This window comes from Sycon ciliatum, chromosome 2 (assembly GCF_964019385.1).
Source record: "Sycon ciliatum chromosome 2, ocSycCili1.1, whole genome shotgun sequence".
In the NCBI taxonomy this organism is placed as follows: domain Eukaryota; kingdom Metazoa; phylum Porifera; class Calcarea; order Leucosolenida; family Sycettidae; genus Sycon; species Sycon ciliatum.
Window position 1 is genome coordinate 47214997 of NC_088644.1, and position 16137 is coordinate 47231133.

General features: G+C 47.0%; 1 long non-coding RNA gene across 1 annotated transcript in view; it reads right to left on the reverse strand.

Moving 5' to 3' along the window:
* Positions 1-2222: 2222 nt before the first annotated feature.
* The window catches only part of LOC135810923 (uncharacterized), a 44242-nt gene continuing 30327 nt past the window's right edge, over positions 2223-16137 (reverse strand). Inside the window, exons 3-5 of the long non-coding RNA XR_010552462.1 lie at positions 14378-14488; positions 10560-10727; positions 2223-2373 (exon numbers count right to left, since the gene is read on the reverse strand). This is a non-coding gene — a long non-coding RNA (uncharacterized LOC135810923). The remainder of the gene's footprint in view (positions 2374-10559; positions 10728-14377; positions 14489-16137) is intronic.

A 16137-nucleotide genomic window follows, 5' to 3' on the forward strand; every position in this document is an offset into this window, starting at 1 on the left:
GACAGCCGTTTCGGGGATGGCGAAGATTTCAAAACGCTAGCTGCTATTGCTATTCATTTCCCACTCTTCTTGCTCCTCGGTGCCATTGTCCTGCTCTGTCAAGCTCAGAACTAAAACATAGCAACGACGAGCAGTGAGCGCAGTGCTTTTCTTCTCATTGCGCATGGGGGACGAAAATGAAAAACATGTTCGCTTTGCTTTGTTTGCCTTGCTCTGCGACGACTGTCGACTCTCCAGAATATGAATTATGCTTTCCTACGATTCCGAGATGTCATGTCAGTGTTCCAGGCTGACAGAATCAGAGAGAAAGAGCAAAATAACAGCAGCAAAAAGTAGTGAAAAAAGTCACGAAGTTTTTGTTTCCGGAGGAAGTACCAACTAGTTGATGTCGACCGCAAGCAAGAGTTCATAACTTCCAACAGTTTACAACTCTTCGTCTATTGCACTGTAGATTTACTCTCCACGGCACTCCTACATTACGCCATGTTCATGTGCTGTGTGATCATGCATCATCTAATAACTGCTATTTGGGCCTTGGATGAATTTACAACGTCCTCTGTAAACATATTATACCTTTTGACCTTTTTCAACGATGTTTTTCCAAAGGCTGTCATCGACAACCCACTTTCATGTTGAGGTACGGTTGATCCCGAACAAATTCTCCATGGAAGCCATGCATGTGAGGTTGTTGCCCACAGGAACTCACGGGTCAAGGAAAAAATTGCTTGCACAAATGCTGACACCGTGACGCAGTGGTGCTCGCGCCTGGAAGTTGGATTCATGTGGCACTCACTGCCCTGAAGCTGGCCAGGCTCTGTGCTTACAGCGCGGCGTTGCACGGCATCATACGCAGAATGAGAACATGAACCTGCTCCGCTTGATGAAACTTTTCAGTTATCGTGCAATCAGGGCAAAGTCCTGACCGGAATATTGACTTTCTTCGCTTCTCTTCAGCCAGACATCGACTTTTTCGCGAGGGTGAATCTCAGGAACATCCTCGAATCCGCTGTAGAATACTGTGAGGAGGATCCTACCGAGCAACTGCGAAGCTTGGGGATGTGCTCGAATGACTCACGGCATATTGTAAGTTGCTGGTGGAAACGGCTGGATCTATGCATCACTCAGTAGTCCACCAGCTCTTTATATGTGTTCACAACTCTAAACACAGAGAGGTTCCAGGCTGTCCAAGAGAGTGCTCAATACCGAGTGGTAGAGCTGGTGTTCTGCAGAGGCATGCTCCTGCCTCGGCACACACCCAAACCACACCAAGGACCAGCTCGCCACTATCAAGAGAACTCTGTTAGAAAACTCTGATTAGTTCTCTGGTTAGGGTTAGGGTTAGGGTTAGGGTTAGGGTTAGGGTTAGGGTTAGGGTTAGGGTTAGGGTTAGGGTTAGGGTTAGGGTTAGGGTTAGGGTCATCATGAGGTCCCGAGCTCAAGACCCGCGCTGGTAGCAGGGAGCGTGTAAAAAGACTTTTTACGCGTGTTGAATTGAGCCGACACCCACGGTCAACTGGGTACTCACAGCTCGGAGTGAGAATAACAAGGATGCAGTTTACAGGGTTATGGGCCGTTACACGCCCGATTGGTTGAGAGACTAACCTCCTCTCCCCTGACCCACTTGTGAGGTCTGCATTCGCCACTAAGGTTAACAGGCATAGTGGTGGCCTGCGGATGCGAAGGCTAGTTTGTGTGTTTCTGGACATTCAAGCGATGCCGACGCGGATCCCGCAAATATTATTTATTTATTATTATCAAGCAAGTACAGGCTATTGTTGGGTGCGCAAATTCATATCGCCACTTCAACCGAAACGCCGCTCGTTTTTCTGCACATTTGTCGAATTTGTCTAAGAATGGTAAAGTTTTTCCGTGGGGTAAATAACAGCAAAACGCATTGACGAAACTGAGGTCCGAACTTGCGACTGCACCTGTCTTATCTTGACCGAACTGGAACCTCACTTTTACTTCAGACATGGCTCGATGATGATGGTGTCTAGACTGCTTGGACGGCTTGTGTTTAGGGTGTGAGATATATCTGGTTGGCTATGCTGATGTCTAAGTTGAGACTCAGATTCTTCCTGTGGTAATTGGAACTTTGGGCACCGCTTCCAAACAGTTCCCAGGATGAGCTCGGCGGGGCTCGGAAAATGAACCTGTTTTACGCCAAGGTTCATCCCGAAAAATAGAAACAATTTGAAAGCTTACCTAAACACTGTGGTACCTTAGTAAGAGTTTCATGGTTGACGCATTTTGATGTTGCAGGGCCACTCAACCAAAAACCAGCATTACAAGTAAATTGGACAGCTTCGAAATATTTGATTGATGTGCTATTGGCTCTGCCATTCAAAATATTCCGCACTGGGCATTTAATCTCTGTAAATCAAGAAAAATAATCCGGGTTGGTACGGTACGTATCACCTATAAGATTGGCGGCTATAGTGATCAAATTCTCAAATTCATTTTCATTTGCCAAACCTAAGTTTGCACAGTTACCGCATATAGTAATAATCGTCTTTAGGAATATTTAAACTCGGATCCTGAGCCAGTAATACAATGTAAAACAGATATTTGCTGCATAACTCGTTCTCATGTGTTTCTTCTCTTTTTACTATAGTAATATAATCACCTACAGCAACAGTACATAACCCCACGGGGGTTATGTACTGTTGCCTATAGTGATAAAATTCAAATTTCAAAAAACCGCTACTGCATTACTTTTGCATCGGTTAATGTTATGTTATGTTGTGTTATCTTTACTTTACTTCACCATAGGTACAGGAAAAAAAATATAATTCGCGTGAGACTCGGTTTCTCTATATAGAGGCTGAGTTCTTCGCATCCGTAGGAACGCTACCACCCTTCAAGGATCAAGGCGCAGATGCAGCTCCTAAAGCGGGGGGAGGTGAGTAGATCAGCTCACCAGCGTGTGGTCAAAGACCGAAAATCCCATTCACTGCATCCATGTTTTCCTCATCCTGGCTTGAGGACAAAAGAGTTCTGACTGCTGTCGTGAGCACAGCACAAACAACAGCAGGGTCACGGTCGGAGTAATCAACAACGATATAATCTGCAAACTCTTGATTGCAAACTCCATGTGGAAGCACAGACGCTATATCACTGATGTAGAGAACAAAATATGAGAGGTCCAAGTACACTTCCTTGAGGAACACCTCTGGAGCATGGAACTGGCGCTGAAATCTGGTCTTTGATTTTGACACACTGTTGACGTTCGGACAGGTATGAACAAAACCACTGCAGCACCACACCACCAAGCCCAAACTCAAAGAGGATTTGTATAAGCTGGCGATGGTCAACTCTATCAAATGCTTTGGACATGTCAACCATGACGATGCCCGTGTGCTTGCGTTCAGATTTATCTAATAACCAAGGGTTGGTGGCAAGGATCAGGGCATCCTCGGTAGAATGACCCTTACGGTATGCAAACTGAGATGGGGGGAGTAGACAATGACGACTCAAGAAGTTTATCAGCTGTTGCTTAACAAAATACTCCAATATACGTGAGACAATAGGTAACAATGAAACAGGTCTATAGTTCTTTGCTGATGTCGCATCGCCTCCCTTGAAGAGTGGGCTCACATGTGATCTCTTGAAAGAAACTGGCACCTTTCCACCGGATAGGGATCTGTTTATAATAGGAGTTACATATGGACCTATCGCTTCCAGTAGCTTTCGTGGGGTTGATGCACTGTAAGCACTTGGAAACATCAGGAATCTGAACTGCAGTGAAAGATGTCAGTCCCACTGAGCCAGTTCGGCCAGCTGGCATTGGCAATGTGGCTGGTCAATGGGGATCATGGACAATGGCTCCAGATGCATCATTTAGCTCTGTGACAGTTACTTGTGGTGCGTGCCGACTCTTCGTTCTGCCTGTTACGGTGTTCATGACTGCCCAAAGCTTCTTCTGATCTGCTGTAGCACATTGCTCTATGAAATAGACATCTTTCAGCCGCCGGCCAAGGCACCTGGCTTTGGCTCTTGCTTCTCGGTGAGCAGCACGTAGTATATCATCTGCACAATTTCGCTGAAGGCGACGGTGAAGCCGGTTTCGCTCTCGAACGCATGCAACAAGTTCATCTGTGAGCCAAGGGCAAGGACGACGTTCCTTACGGCGGCGCAAAGTGACCGGAGCATGCTTATTTAGAGTAGTAACAATGGTATCTGTGACAGAGCATGCCATACTATCGATTGAATCCTCGTTAAATGATGAATTCAGTGTAGAGGCTAGGTCCACGTGAAAAGTATTCCAATCAACACGATGAAGGCGACGGCTATTTGTCATTGTTTCACCCTGGCGTCTTGAGCTAGATTTGCAAGGAAGACGAGCTAGGACAGCATAATGGTCGCTGATATCCAGGTACACAATTTCACAAGGACCTTGAATGGGGGTGGTGGACAGGAATAAGTCTATGGTAGATTGTGAGTGACCCGTGACTCTGGTAGGAGCGTTCACGTAATTCTGTAAGCCAAAACGGGCGAGGATGCGATGTAGGGGTGTGCAGAACCAGTTTGCGTGTTGCCAAAGACAACATTCAGATCACCAATATGCACAGTAGATGATTGACGACCTTGGCAAGCATACTCAATGTTCTCCTCGAAATCTTCCCAGTAAGCAGCACGCATGTTGGGTGGTCCGTATGCACATCCCCTTTAAAGTAATTATTAGAAAACTACAGGCCACATTCCTCGTACTGCTATTTTTTCCGAACCTCAACACCAGTTATGTATCACCTATAAGATCGGCGGCTGTAGTGATATAGCGGCTACAGTTATCAAATTCTCCAATTCATTTTAATTTGCCAACCATAAGTATGCACAGCTACCGAGTATAGTAAAAATCGCCTATAATAAAAGTAGAAAGGAAAAGGACATATGGAAACGAGTTAAGAGTAACTCTCCACCACTGTAACTAGATACTATATACAGTCAGAAAGTGCAACAACTAGGCACAAAATTGACAGAATATGGAGACATTCGACGTCCTGTCCTGTCCTGGCTATCGGTTAGCGCTACGGAGATGTGTTGAAGCTAGGTGTCAGGACGTCGAATGTCTCAGTACTCTGTCAGTTTTGTGCCTAGTTGTTGCACTTTCTGACTGTATATAGTATCTAGTTACAGTGGTGGAGAGTTACTCTTAACTCGCTTCCATATGTCCCTTTTCTTTTCTACATTTATTATTGGCTCCATACGTATATAGATTGCCGTGATCATGAGCTCTTGTGGATTTCCCTCGCAATGCACTCCGGAACTAAGACTGTTTTGGGTGCGCTCTACCGGTCTGGCTCTTGTGCAGAGATAGACACCAGCCTGATGGACTACCTAGAAAACACTTTGGATGATGTCCGCCGTCTTGGCAGCAATGTGATAATTGCCGGGGACATCAACGTGCATAATTCAGCCTGGCTACAGAGTAGCAAGATTACCCGAGCCGTTGAATACCTGGAGGAAGTCTGCGCAGCACATCACCTTGCCGACATGTCACCCAGCCAACCCGCGGTAGCAATACTCTCGATCTTATCATCTCCGATTTCCCACACCCCGTATGCACCACAGCCTATGCACCACTTGGACGATCTGATCATGCCGTTATTATTGCCGAGTTTCTCCAACAGCATCCATGACGCGAAGATCCTGCTGTTCGACAGGTTTGGGGAAATACGCCTTTGCAGACTGGCACCGTCTGAGAGCCTACCTCCGCAACGTAGACTGGCCCGTCAAGATCCATGGGTGTGCGGAGCAGTCCTGTCAGCGCGTAACTGATGTCATCATGCATGGAATGAAACAGTTCATACCATCCAAAGAGCTTGTGATACACCAATCCATCCCTGTATGGTGGACACCAGACTGTTCTAACGCCAATCATGCCAAGGAGTGGGCATGGAAGCTGTGGCGACGCGATCCCCGCAACGATAACCACAAGGTCCAGTACATCACAACTGTTAACCACGAAGTGGAAGCGTGTCATGCAGCGCAATTTGCACATCAACGTAGAATTCGCAACAAGCTTACTGCAGGTTCCCTCCGGGACAAAGAGTGGTGGTCAACCATCAAGAGCGCAGCAGGCAAGGAAGGTTGCTCTGACATCCCCCTGCTGACCAACCCTGCAGGACAAGAGTTCCACTCTTCTCGTGAGAAAGCCGAGTGCTTTGCAGTGTATTTTGCGAACAAGTGCAGCCTTGGCAAAACCAACCTCTGTGCTGCTGACCTGCCTGACCTGCAACGACCTGCCTATGCCACGCTAAAGCACATTCACTTCCGCGCAGCAACGGTCAAACGGCATTTGGCGAACTTGGCTGTATCAAAAGCAACTGGACGGGACGGCATCTCTGCTTGTGTGCTCAAGATGTGCTCATCTGAACTTGCAGACCCACTGGCAAAGCTCTTTGCCCTCTGCTTCTTAACCGGTGTGCAAACTGGGGCATGGAAACTTGCCCATGTAGTCCCGGTTCACAAGCGGTCCTCCAGATCTTTGGCATCTAACTACCGACCAATATCACTGCTAACGATCATGTCGAAAGTCATGGAGCGCATTGTAAGCACGCAACTGGTCAACTACCTAGAGAAGCATGAGGTGTTGCCAAACAGCCAGTTTTGATTCCGACATGGTAGAGGAACAGCAGATATCTTAACGGCTCTCCAACATGAATGGGTTCACACCATTAGTACTGGCAGTTGCGTCCAGGTCCTCGCCGTGGATGTTGTGGGTGCGTTTGACCGGGTGTCGCACACAGGAGTGCTGTACAAAGCAAAGCAGGCCGGCGTCGACGGACGCTTGCTTGTATGGTTACAGGACTACCTCACCAACCGAAACATCCGCGTTGTGGTTGGAGGCCAGACGTCAGATGCTCAACCCATCCAGGCTGGTGTCCTCCAAAGCAGCATCCTAGGACCCAGCCTCTTCCTTCTATACACTTGTGACATTGAACAATGTTTAACTCCAGGAACGCAGTTGAGCAGCTTTGCAGACGACACCACACTCTACAGCTTAGTACAGCCAACTGACGATCTCCAACAGTCCACTGCCTCCCTCCAAGGGTCCCTCAACAGTCTTGAAGAGTGGGGCCGCAAGTGGCGTATCTGCTTTGAGCCAGCCAAGACACAGCGCATGACTTTACATCACAAGCACGTTCCCCCCCCCCCTGCACTCCGCCAGTCACCTTTGGAGGTGAAGCTCTCCAGGAGACAAATACCCTGAAGCTGTTGGGAGTCATGCTCGACCCTTCTCTCTCCTACAGGGCGCACACTTGCAGTGTTGCACTGCGCGCCTCCCAAAGGCTGGGTTTCCTACGAAAGGCAGCGCCCATCCTGGATGACCATGGTCGAGTGGCAGTCTACAAGGGATTCGTGCGACCCCTACTTGAATATGCCCCACTGGCCTGGTCGAGCGCAGCCGCAACTAACATGGCCCAGCTGGACAGGGTTCAGCAGCGTGCCCTGCATTTCCTGGGACCTGGAACCATCCTCCAAAGTCTCCAGCTTCGTCGGATGGTGGCAGCCCTGTCATACTTGTTCAAGCTGCACTACATTCCAGGGCCTCCCCAGGTAAAGGCCATGCTGCCGCCAACCAATCCCCCTACCATAGCTAGCCGATGATGTGCACATGGCAAAAACGTCAGACGCACCATGGCTTCCAGCTGAAGTGGACACCCCCTCGCACAGCCCCTAACTACCTCCTGCGATCCGTCCCCTTCTTCGCCATCACACCCTGGAACAACCTGCCTGCGGACCTCCTGCTTGACGAACCTCATTCAAGACGCCTCCAAACCTTCAAGGTCAACGTATGTTAGGATCTAATCCGAAAGAGATGGCTGTGGTCCACACACTACCTGTGACGATGATATTGAGACCCATTTAGTATTTACCTTTCTACTAGTACTTGCTTGTTATGATTATTGTTCTCTTTTTTCTTTTTCCCTTCTGGTTTAGTTATTACGCGTATTTATATTATTTGGTGCAATACTAGCGCCCCTTTCTCTCACCAAATTATTATTTTTGCTACTTGACCATGCAACCCCCCTTTTTTTGCGATGCCAGGTTGCAACGCTAACGCCGAGACCCCTGGTCGGTCGAGTTGCTCCATGTACATCGGTACGTCGTCCCTACATCCCCTGTGTCTTGTTTTGTGTTTGTCTCCACATGTCTCTTTGTAGGGCTGTGTTCCCAATAAAAATAAAAATAAACAAAAAAACCCGGGTTTCGCCTATAGTATTGTATTACCTAAAGAGATAAAATTCAAATTCATAAGACCGCTACTGCGTTATTTTTGCATCGGTTAACTGGCATCATGGATAGCGCCTACCCGGTCCAATGCATCTTTTGTCTTTCCACATGATTTGTAGGTTGCTCCTCTCTTTAAAAAAAAGGAGATCAAGTTTACGAGTGGCCAATTCCGAAAACAATCAACAGGTACAGTTGTAGTTGTCTTTTGTGTCTGTGCATGATGATGGCACAGGTTTGTTTGCCAGTTTTGGTTCTGTTGCCGTCTTTGCTTTTTGTTTTGCTGTTTCCTTTCTCTTCTTCCTCTTTGCTCACGTTGATGCCATTTTGTTCGCAGACTCGAATTTGCAAGGTTGATTATTATCTCTTGCACCTTTTACTGGTTTAGGAATTGTGCCCAGTCCTGAAGTTATCGCTCATTGTGTGGGTTTTTTGTTTTTTTATTGTTTTGCATTTACATTTACATGCATTTAGAACACATGCTCAATTCTTGTGCAAGGTTGATTGCTATCCCTTGCACGTATCAGGGCCTGTGCCCTTTCCTGTTTTATTTCATCTCATAATAGTACAATCACAATAAACCAGCTTGATAATATAAAAATAAAAAATAAAAAATCAACAGGTACAGTGTTTTGTTGGGTTCGCAAATTCTTATCGCCACTTCAACTGAAACTCCGCTCGTTTTTCTGCACATTTGTCGAAATTGTCTAAGAAAGGTAACGTTTTTCAGTGGGGCAAATAACAGTAAGACGCATTTATGAAACTGAGATCCGAACTTGTGACTGCACCTGTCTTATCTTGACCGAACTGGAACCTCCCTTTTACTTCAGACATGGCTCGATGATGATGGTGTTAAAGGGGAAGTTAAGGCAAAAATTAAAATTTCACCAGTTGTAGTCTTCGGGGTGCTGAGTCGAATGGTCGTGGTCCGAGGAAGCTGAGACGCTCCCTTCCTACTTGAATCCCAATCGAACTCGCGCACTTCCACCGAAACTGGGTGACTGCGCCCTACTAGATGGGGATTTGTATGCAAAATGTCACTAAAAGCGCCATTTCGTTCTTATAAAAGCACGGATGACCGCGATTGGCCCATATGTTGTAGTCTTTTGGACGCTGAGTCGACTGGTTTTGGTCCGAAAAGGCTGCGATGCAGCGTTCGCCCCTAATTCCCAATCGAACATGGTTGAACAAGCGGTCACGTGCTCCTGCGTACACCAGTCACCTGGTCACCGTGCCTGCAGGGTACAACTTACAGCCTGTTTTGACCTTTTTTGGGTGCAGTCCTGTCACTCGAGTTGAACCTTGGTGTGAAAGTTGTCGCCTGCTGGCGTGGTGACCAGGTGATTTTGGCACCCAGGAGCACGTGACCGCTTCTTCAACCATGTTCGATTGGGAATAAAGGAGGAACGCTGCATCGCAGCCTTTTCGGACCAAAACCAGTCGACTCAGCGTCCAAAGGACTACAACATATGGGCCAATCGCGGTCATCTGTGCTTTTATTCGAACAAAATGGCGCTTTTAGTGACATTTTGCATACAAATCCCCATCTCGTAGGGTGCAGTCACCCAGTTTCGGTGGAAGTGCGCGAGTTCGATTGGGATTCAAGTAGGAAGGGAGCGTCTCAGCTTTCTCGGACCAAGACCATTCGACTCAGCACCCCGAAGACTACAACTGGTGAAATTAATTAATTTTGCCTTAACTTCCCCTTTTAAACGACCTATTGCTTTCGCTAGTCATAGTTTATCGAACCCACAAAGGAATCACAGCACAACTCGCCAAGAGCTTCTCGCTGTAGTATGGACGACAGAGCATTTTCGAGTACATTTTACATGCGCATTTTCAAAATCGTTGTGATCAACGTTTTTCCGTTACCTGATAACGTCTTTTGTCAAGGCTGGGAGTGAGTACAGTAAAATTTAGCGCTATTGTACTTTTGCTGAGGATCTCTATTGAGGTCGAAGAAACATGCAACAACATGCTACCCAGCATCCCTAGCTGTGGATATCTGGTGGACGGTCCGTGCTTGTTGCAGTTCGGTCCCGTATTGTTTCCTGAAGCCGGATTTGGTGGGAGGTAAACGCGGTGCTATGTGATTTTACAGACGAGAGTTGGCTATTTTTTCTTGTGTTTTTGAATAATATGCTGAGCAGGGAGATGGGTGAGTAGTTGGTAGGATGGGAGGGGTTTCCCGACTTGGGTATGGGTGTAATAGTTGAGTCTTTCCAATCCTGTGGTTTATCTCCGGTTCTAAAGGACAGGGCTCGGAAAATTAACCTGTTTCACGGCAAGTTTCATCCCCAAAAAAAACAATTTTGAAAGCTTACCTAAACACTGTGGTACCTTAGTAAGAGTTTCATGATTGACGCACTTTGATGTTGCAGGTCCACTCAACCAAAAGCCAGCATTACAAGTAAATTGGACAGCTTCGAAATATTTGATTATTGTGCTATTGGATGTGCCATTCAAAATATTCTGCACTGGGCATTTAATCTCTGTAAATCAAGAAAAAGAATCCGGGTTGGTACGGTACGTATCACCTATAAGATTGGCGGCTATAGCGATCAAATTCTCAAATCCATCTTCAGTTGCCAACCCTAAGTATGCACACCTACCGCTTATAGTAATAATCGTTTATAATATTATATCACCTATAGTGATCAATTTCTCAAATTCATTTTCATTTGCCAAACCTAAGTATGCACAGCTACCGTGTATAGTAATAATCGTCTATAGTATTGTATCATATAAAAAATATAAAAAATATAATTCGCGTGAGACTCGGTTTCTCTATATAGAGGCTGAGTTCTCCGCATCCGTAGGAACACTACCACCCTTCAAGGATCAAGGCGCAGATGCAACTCCTAAAGCGGCGGGAGGTGAGTAGATCAGCTCACCAGTGTGTGGTCAAAGACCGAAATCCCATTCACCGCATCCATGTTTTCCTCGTGCCAGGCCACGAGTTTCCAATTAACTGTGGGTCGCAGCACGGCTGGAAAAAATCCTGCCGCGTCCAAGCAGGACATGAACCTGGTACCCTCTGTTCAAGTATCACCTATAGAAATGGAATTCAAATTTCATAAGACCGCTACAGCGTTATTTTTGCATCGGTTAACTGGTATCGTGGATATCGCCTACCCAGTCCAATGCACTTTGTGTCTTTCAACATGATTTGTAGGTTGCTGTTCTCTGCACAACTCGCCAAGAACTTCTCGCAGAAGTATGGATGACAGGGCATTTTCGAGTACATATTTTACATGCGCATTTTCAAATTTTGTGTGATCAACGTTTTCCGTTATCTGATAACGTCTTTTGTCAAGGCTGGGAGTGAGTACAATAAAATATAGCGTTATTGTACTTTTGCTAAGGAACTCTATTGAAGTCGAAGAAACATGCAACAACATGCTTCCCAGCATCCCTAGCTGTGGATATCTGGTGGACGATCCGTGCTTGTTGCAGTTCGGTCCCGTTTTGTTTCCTGAAGCCAGATTGGGTGGGAGGTAAATGCGGTGCTATGTGATTGTACAGACGAGAGTGGTCTAATATTTTCTTATGTTTTTGAATATTATACTGAGCAGGGAGATGGGTCAGTAGTTGGTAGGATGGGAGGGGTTGCCCGACTTGGGATGGGTGTAATAGTTGAGTCTTTCCAATCCTGTGGTTTTTCTCCGTGTTGTGAACCCTCTGGTTCTCTAAAGTGTCAGGAACGAACGACCCCACACGGCACGAGGACAACTAATTATTCTCAACAGTATATTTCACTTCCATCGACTAACTAAACAAGGAATGAATGAATGAATGAAACAATGAATAACTAACACTAAAACCACCAGGTAGTTATAGCGTGAAAATGACAGCGTATATGAGAAAAGCATACGCATACAACATACAACTACAGCGCACACAGCAAACCAGACATCGCGCCTGTAGCATATACCACGTTGTAAACATCAGCGGTATGGCGGAGTCGGGATACAGCTGCATTGAAACGAACACAATGTCACAAGCGAGAAGGCCTTTCACTCTCGAGAACTTGTCGTTTCACAACATTCTCCCCACCAAAGGGCTTCTCACCGCCGTACAACAACTCACAAGTCAAACCAATTGGGGCTTACTACGCGTCATCTTCTGCTGCGGTGGTGGCCATGGTATAATATCACTAATGCCCACCACTTCGGCCAACTCGATTTCGCAAAGCTTGCCGCTGTGGGCTGTTGCACACGACACTGTCACCGATTTACTTCGACATGGGGCAGACACTGGACCAGACAACACACAACCAATAATGTCATAAAGCTCGACGATGTGGGCTGTCACACACGACACGGTCACCGGTACACTGCTTCGACCCGGGGCAGGCGCGGAACCCGAGAACACACATCCGATCTCTGTGTTCCCCACAGTCTCGCCGTTGACCTCTTCCGTGCTAACCAGTATCGCCCTTCTCAATTCCTTAGCTTCTACTCCTTGCGCTTCCACGTCTTGCGGCTCTACGTGTTGCGGCTCTACGTGTTGCGGCTCTACGTCTTGCGCCTTTAACTCTTGCGCCTCTACGTCTTGCGCCTCTACGTCTTGCGCCTCTGCGTCTTGCACCTCTACGTCCTGCGCCTCTACGTCTTGCGCCTCTAAGTCTTGCGCCTCTACGTCTTGCGCCTCTACGTCTTGCGCCTCTACGTCTTGCGCCTCCACGTCTTGCACCTCTACGTCCTTCGGCCGAGACTGCTTCTGAGCGTCTCCGACCGATGTCGCCATGCACTGCACCGACGCAGTGGGCCTTGGATCTGATCCTCCCACTGGCTTCGAATACTCCCCTGACCGCTGCTTGTCTGTAAGCAAAGTCTTCCAGGCCTTGTCCGGCGTCCTTTCGCGTGAGGCAAGCAAATCTCGCTTTGCTCCCTCATATTTACTGCTGGCGATGCGCTCGTTCATCTTCTTGAGCTTTTCGTCAAACTCTGTGGGGAGCGCGCCCTCTTGCCGTCTAGCACTGCGCTCTTCAAACTCCTCGCTCTGTCGAAGCCTCTTCTCCACGTATTCTCTCAACCTATCGCCTTCAAATCCATACCGAATTCCGCTAGCGATAAAGTTGGCTTCAATGATCCATAGTTCCTGTGCCATGCTCGCTTCGTATCCTGGCGTGGTCACCAAATGTTGTGAACCCTCTGGTTCTCTAAAGTGTCAGGAACGAACGACCCCACACGGCATGAGGACAACTATTTATTCTCAACAGTATATTTCACTTCCATCGACTAACTAAACAATGAATGAATGAATAACTAACACTAAAACTACCAGGTAGTTATAGCGTGAAAATGACAGCGTATATGAGAAAAGCATACACATACAACATACAACTACAGCGCACACAGCAAACCAGACATCGCGCCTGTAGCATATACCACGTCGTAAACATCAGCGGTACGGCGGAGTCGGGATACAGCTGCATTGAAACGAACACAATGTCACAAGCGAGAAGGCCTTTCACTCTCAAGAACTTGTCGTTCACAACACTCCGGTTCTAAAGGACATGATTGTAGGTTCTAGTGCGAGCTGGGGCGATTTCCTGGGGGGGGGGGGGATTTTGTCAAAGTCTGGGCTCTTGCCCATGTCTAGACTGCTTAGACTGCTTGTATTTAGGGTGTGAGATATATCTGGTTGGTGACGCTGATGTCTAAGTTGAGACTCAGATTCTGCCTGTGGTAATTGGAACTTTGGGCACCGCTTTCAAACAGTTGCCAGGATTCCTTGACACCATGGGTATCGCCAGCTACTGCCCTGGCTGACTTGCAAAAGAATGCTCTCCTTGGCTCGGCAGCTATCCTGCATAAGGTCCTTGTTTTGTAATGCTCCAGGGTGGGTGGTGGAGTTCTTTTGGTCATATTTCCCTCCAAACCGTCTCGTGTTTCTGATGATTGATATTTAGAAAGTGTTGTGGGTTTCTCTCTACAGTTTACCTACAATTTGGCTGCTGGATGCTAGCCTGGTTGGTGCCGATCTCCGGCCTTCTACCGAGTAAAAAAAAAAGAAGGAAATCATCGTGTCTGTGCCCGAAAGGAACTCATGACGGCCGCTAACACCCGGTCAAGCGAGTGCTGATGAAGAAAAAGACTATTTTTGCCTCAAATACTCGTTTTCATTGGGTTCTTACCTTTGCATATATAGTTACTAAGAACACCAACACATCTAGAGCTGGTGTTGCATGTAGGCTCTCCTTTTGGTGCCCTGGAACAGTCCTGGGAACAAAATGTTGAATTCAGACCTACAAACATAAAAAAGCAAAACAGAGGATTTGTGAACTAGTAGTATTGGAAGCTACTTTGCAGTGTGTTCAATAGCAAGCTCAATCATTCAGCAAGAAAACCTTACTCCACCTTAGCATTACATAAAAGGCACAAACACCCACACCCACAGACATACACACACAGACACATACACACACACACACACACACACACACACACACACACACACACACACACACACACACACCTCATACCTCAGACCTCAGACATGCCCATCGCGTAAGTGATGATAGGGTACAGCTATGTTAGACATAGCAACTCGTGCTGGGATTACACCATTCAACAGCATGCACGGCTGATGAATTGACTGCCACTATTTTCTAGCCTGGTATCCACCACACAGCTGATTGAAGTGGCTTTTTTCTGGCCAGTGAATCCTTTTTTATTTTTTATTTTTACACCCACACGCCACATCACATACTCCAGCATACACTGGCTGTTGGTAACCACCCAGGAGAATGAAAGAAGAGATAGGAGAATGAGAAAGAGAAGAAATACGTGTGTGACCATAATCGTCGGGAATCGAATCCTCAACCTATCGATTGGAAATCGCTGCACATACCACTGCACCATATGAGACACACACACACACACAGACACAAACAGGAACGCACATGGTCATACGAACACCCCGGCCCATACATATAAATCACGCACACGCACAAGCACACGCACACACAGCAGAAGAACATAAACACATCCACACTGTCAAATATGCCCGACGGGACCAGTGTGTTTCTTGTTTCTCTACGTCATTTCCACGCTCATGCTACGAGAGAGTGTTTTTTCTCTTTTTTTCTCTTCTTTCAAGGCATAACCTGAATTCAAACCCGCACTATCGCCCTGCATGCATTCCCTCTATACACTTCGCGCGCATACACATTCTTCCAAGTTGTGAATTTGTGATCCTACAGTTGAAAGCTCTTTTCAACATGTGACTAGCAGTCTTTGCCGGCACGGTGCAGAACATTCACAGGATAGGGCCAGCTATGATGCAGAACATTCATGGGATATGGCCAGCCATGGTGCGTCACGTGACAATGGCTAGGATAATAATGGCACTTCATCTACGAACAGGACACAGAACAAGTCCGGGCATGTTAAACATTGCGTATTTTCTCCCGCACACTGGATGCCTATTCAGCGATCTCTTGCTGTCGATGCATCTTGTCACAAAGTCGGCGAGTCTTCAGACGGGATGCTTGTTCTGCCGTTTCTTACGGTCAGCGTAGTCTTTCAAGAGCATGGCGACTCTCGAGGCGGCAGGACGTCACTTTCCCTATATTTTACTCTCTGTGCAGGCACTCCTGTGACGCCGTCTACTCAGAGCTTCAACACTGTCACACTCAGAGCTTCAGCACTATTTTCAATTCATTGCATTCCCAACTCATCACAACCACACACTCTTCAGCCGAACCATACAGACACCAGCAAGGACACTTCCGTTGAGAGATAATATTGCTCCACGCCTCTAGACAACTCTTGATATATGTGGAAAGCGTGCACTTGCGCCATTTCTGGTGTATAAGAATGATCATTCCTCCATTATCATCATTATCATCCTCTACTGATGAGCTCCGACAGGGAGCGAAACAGCTGTCTAGAG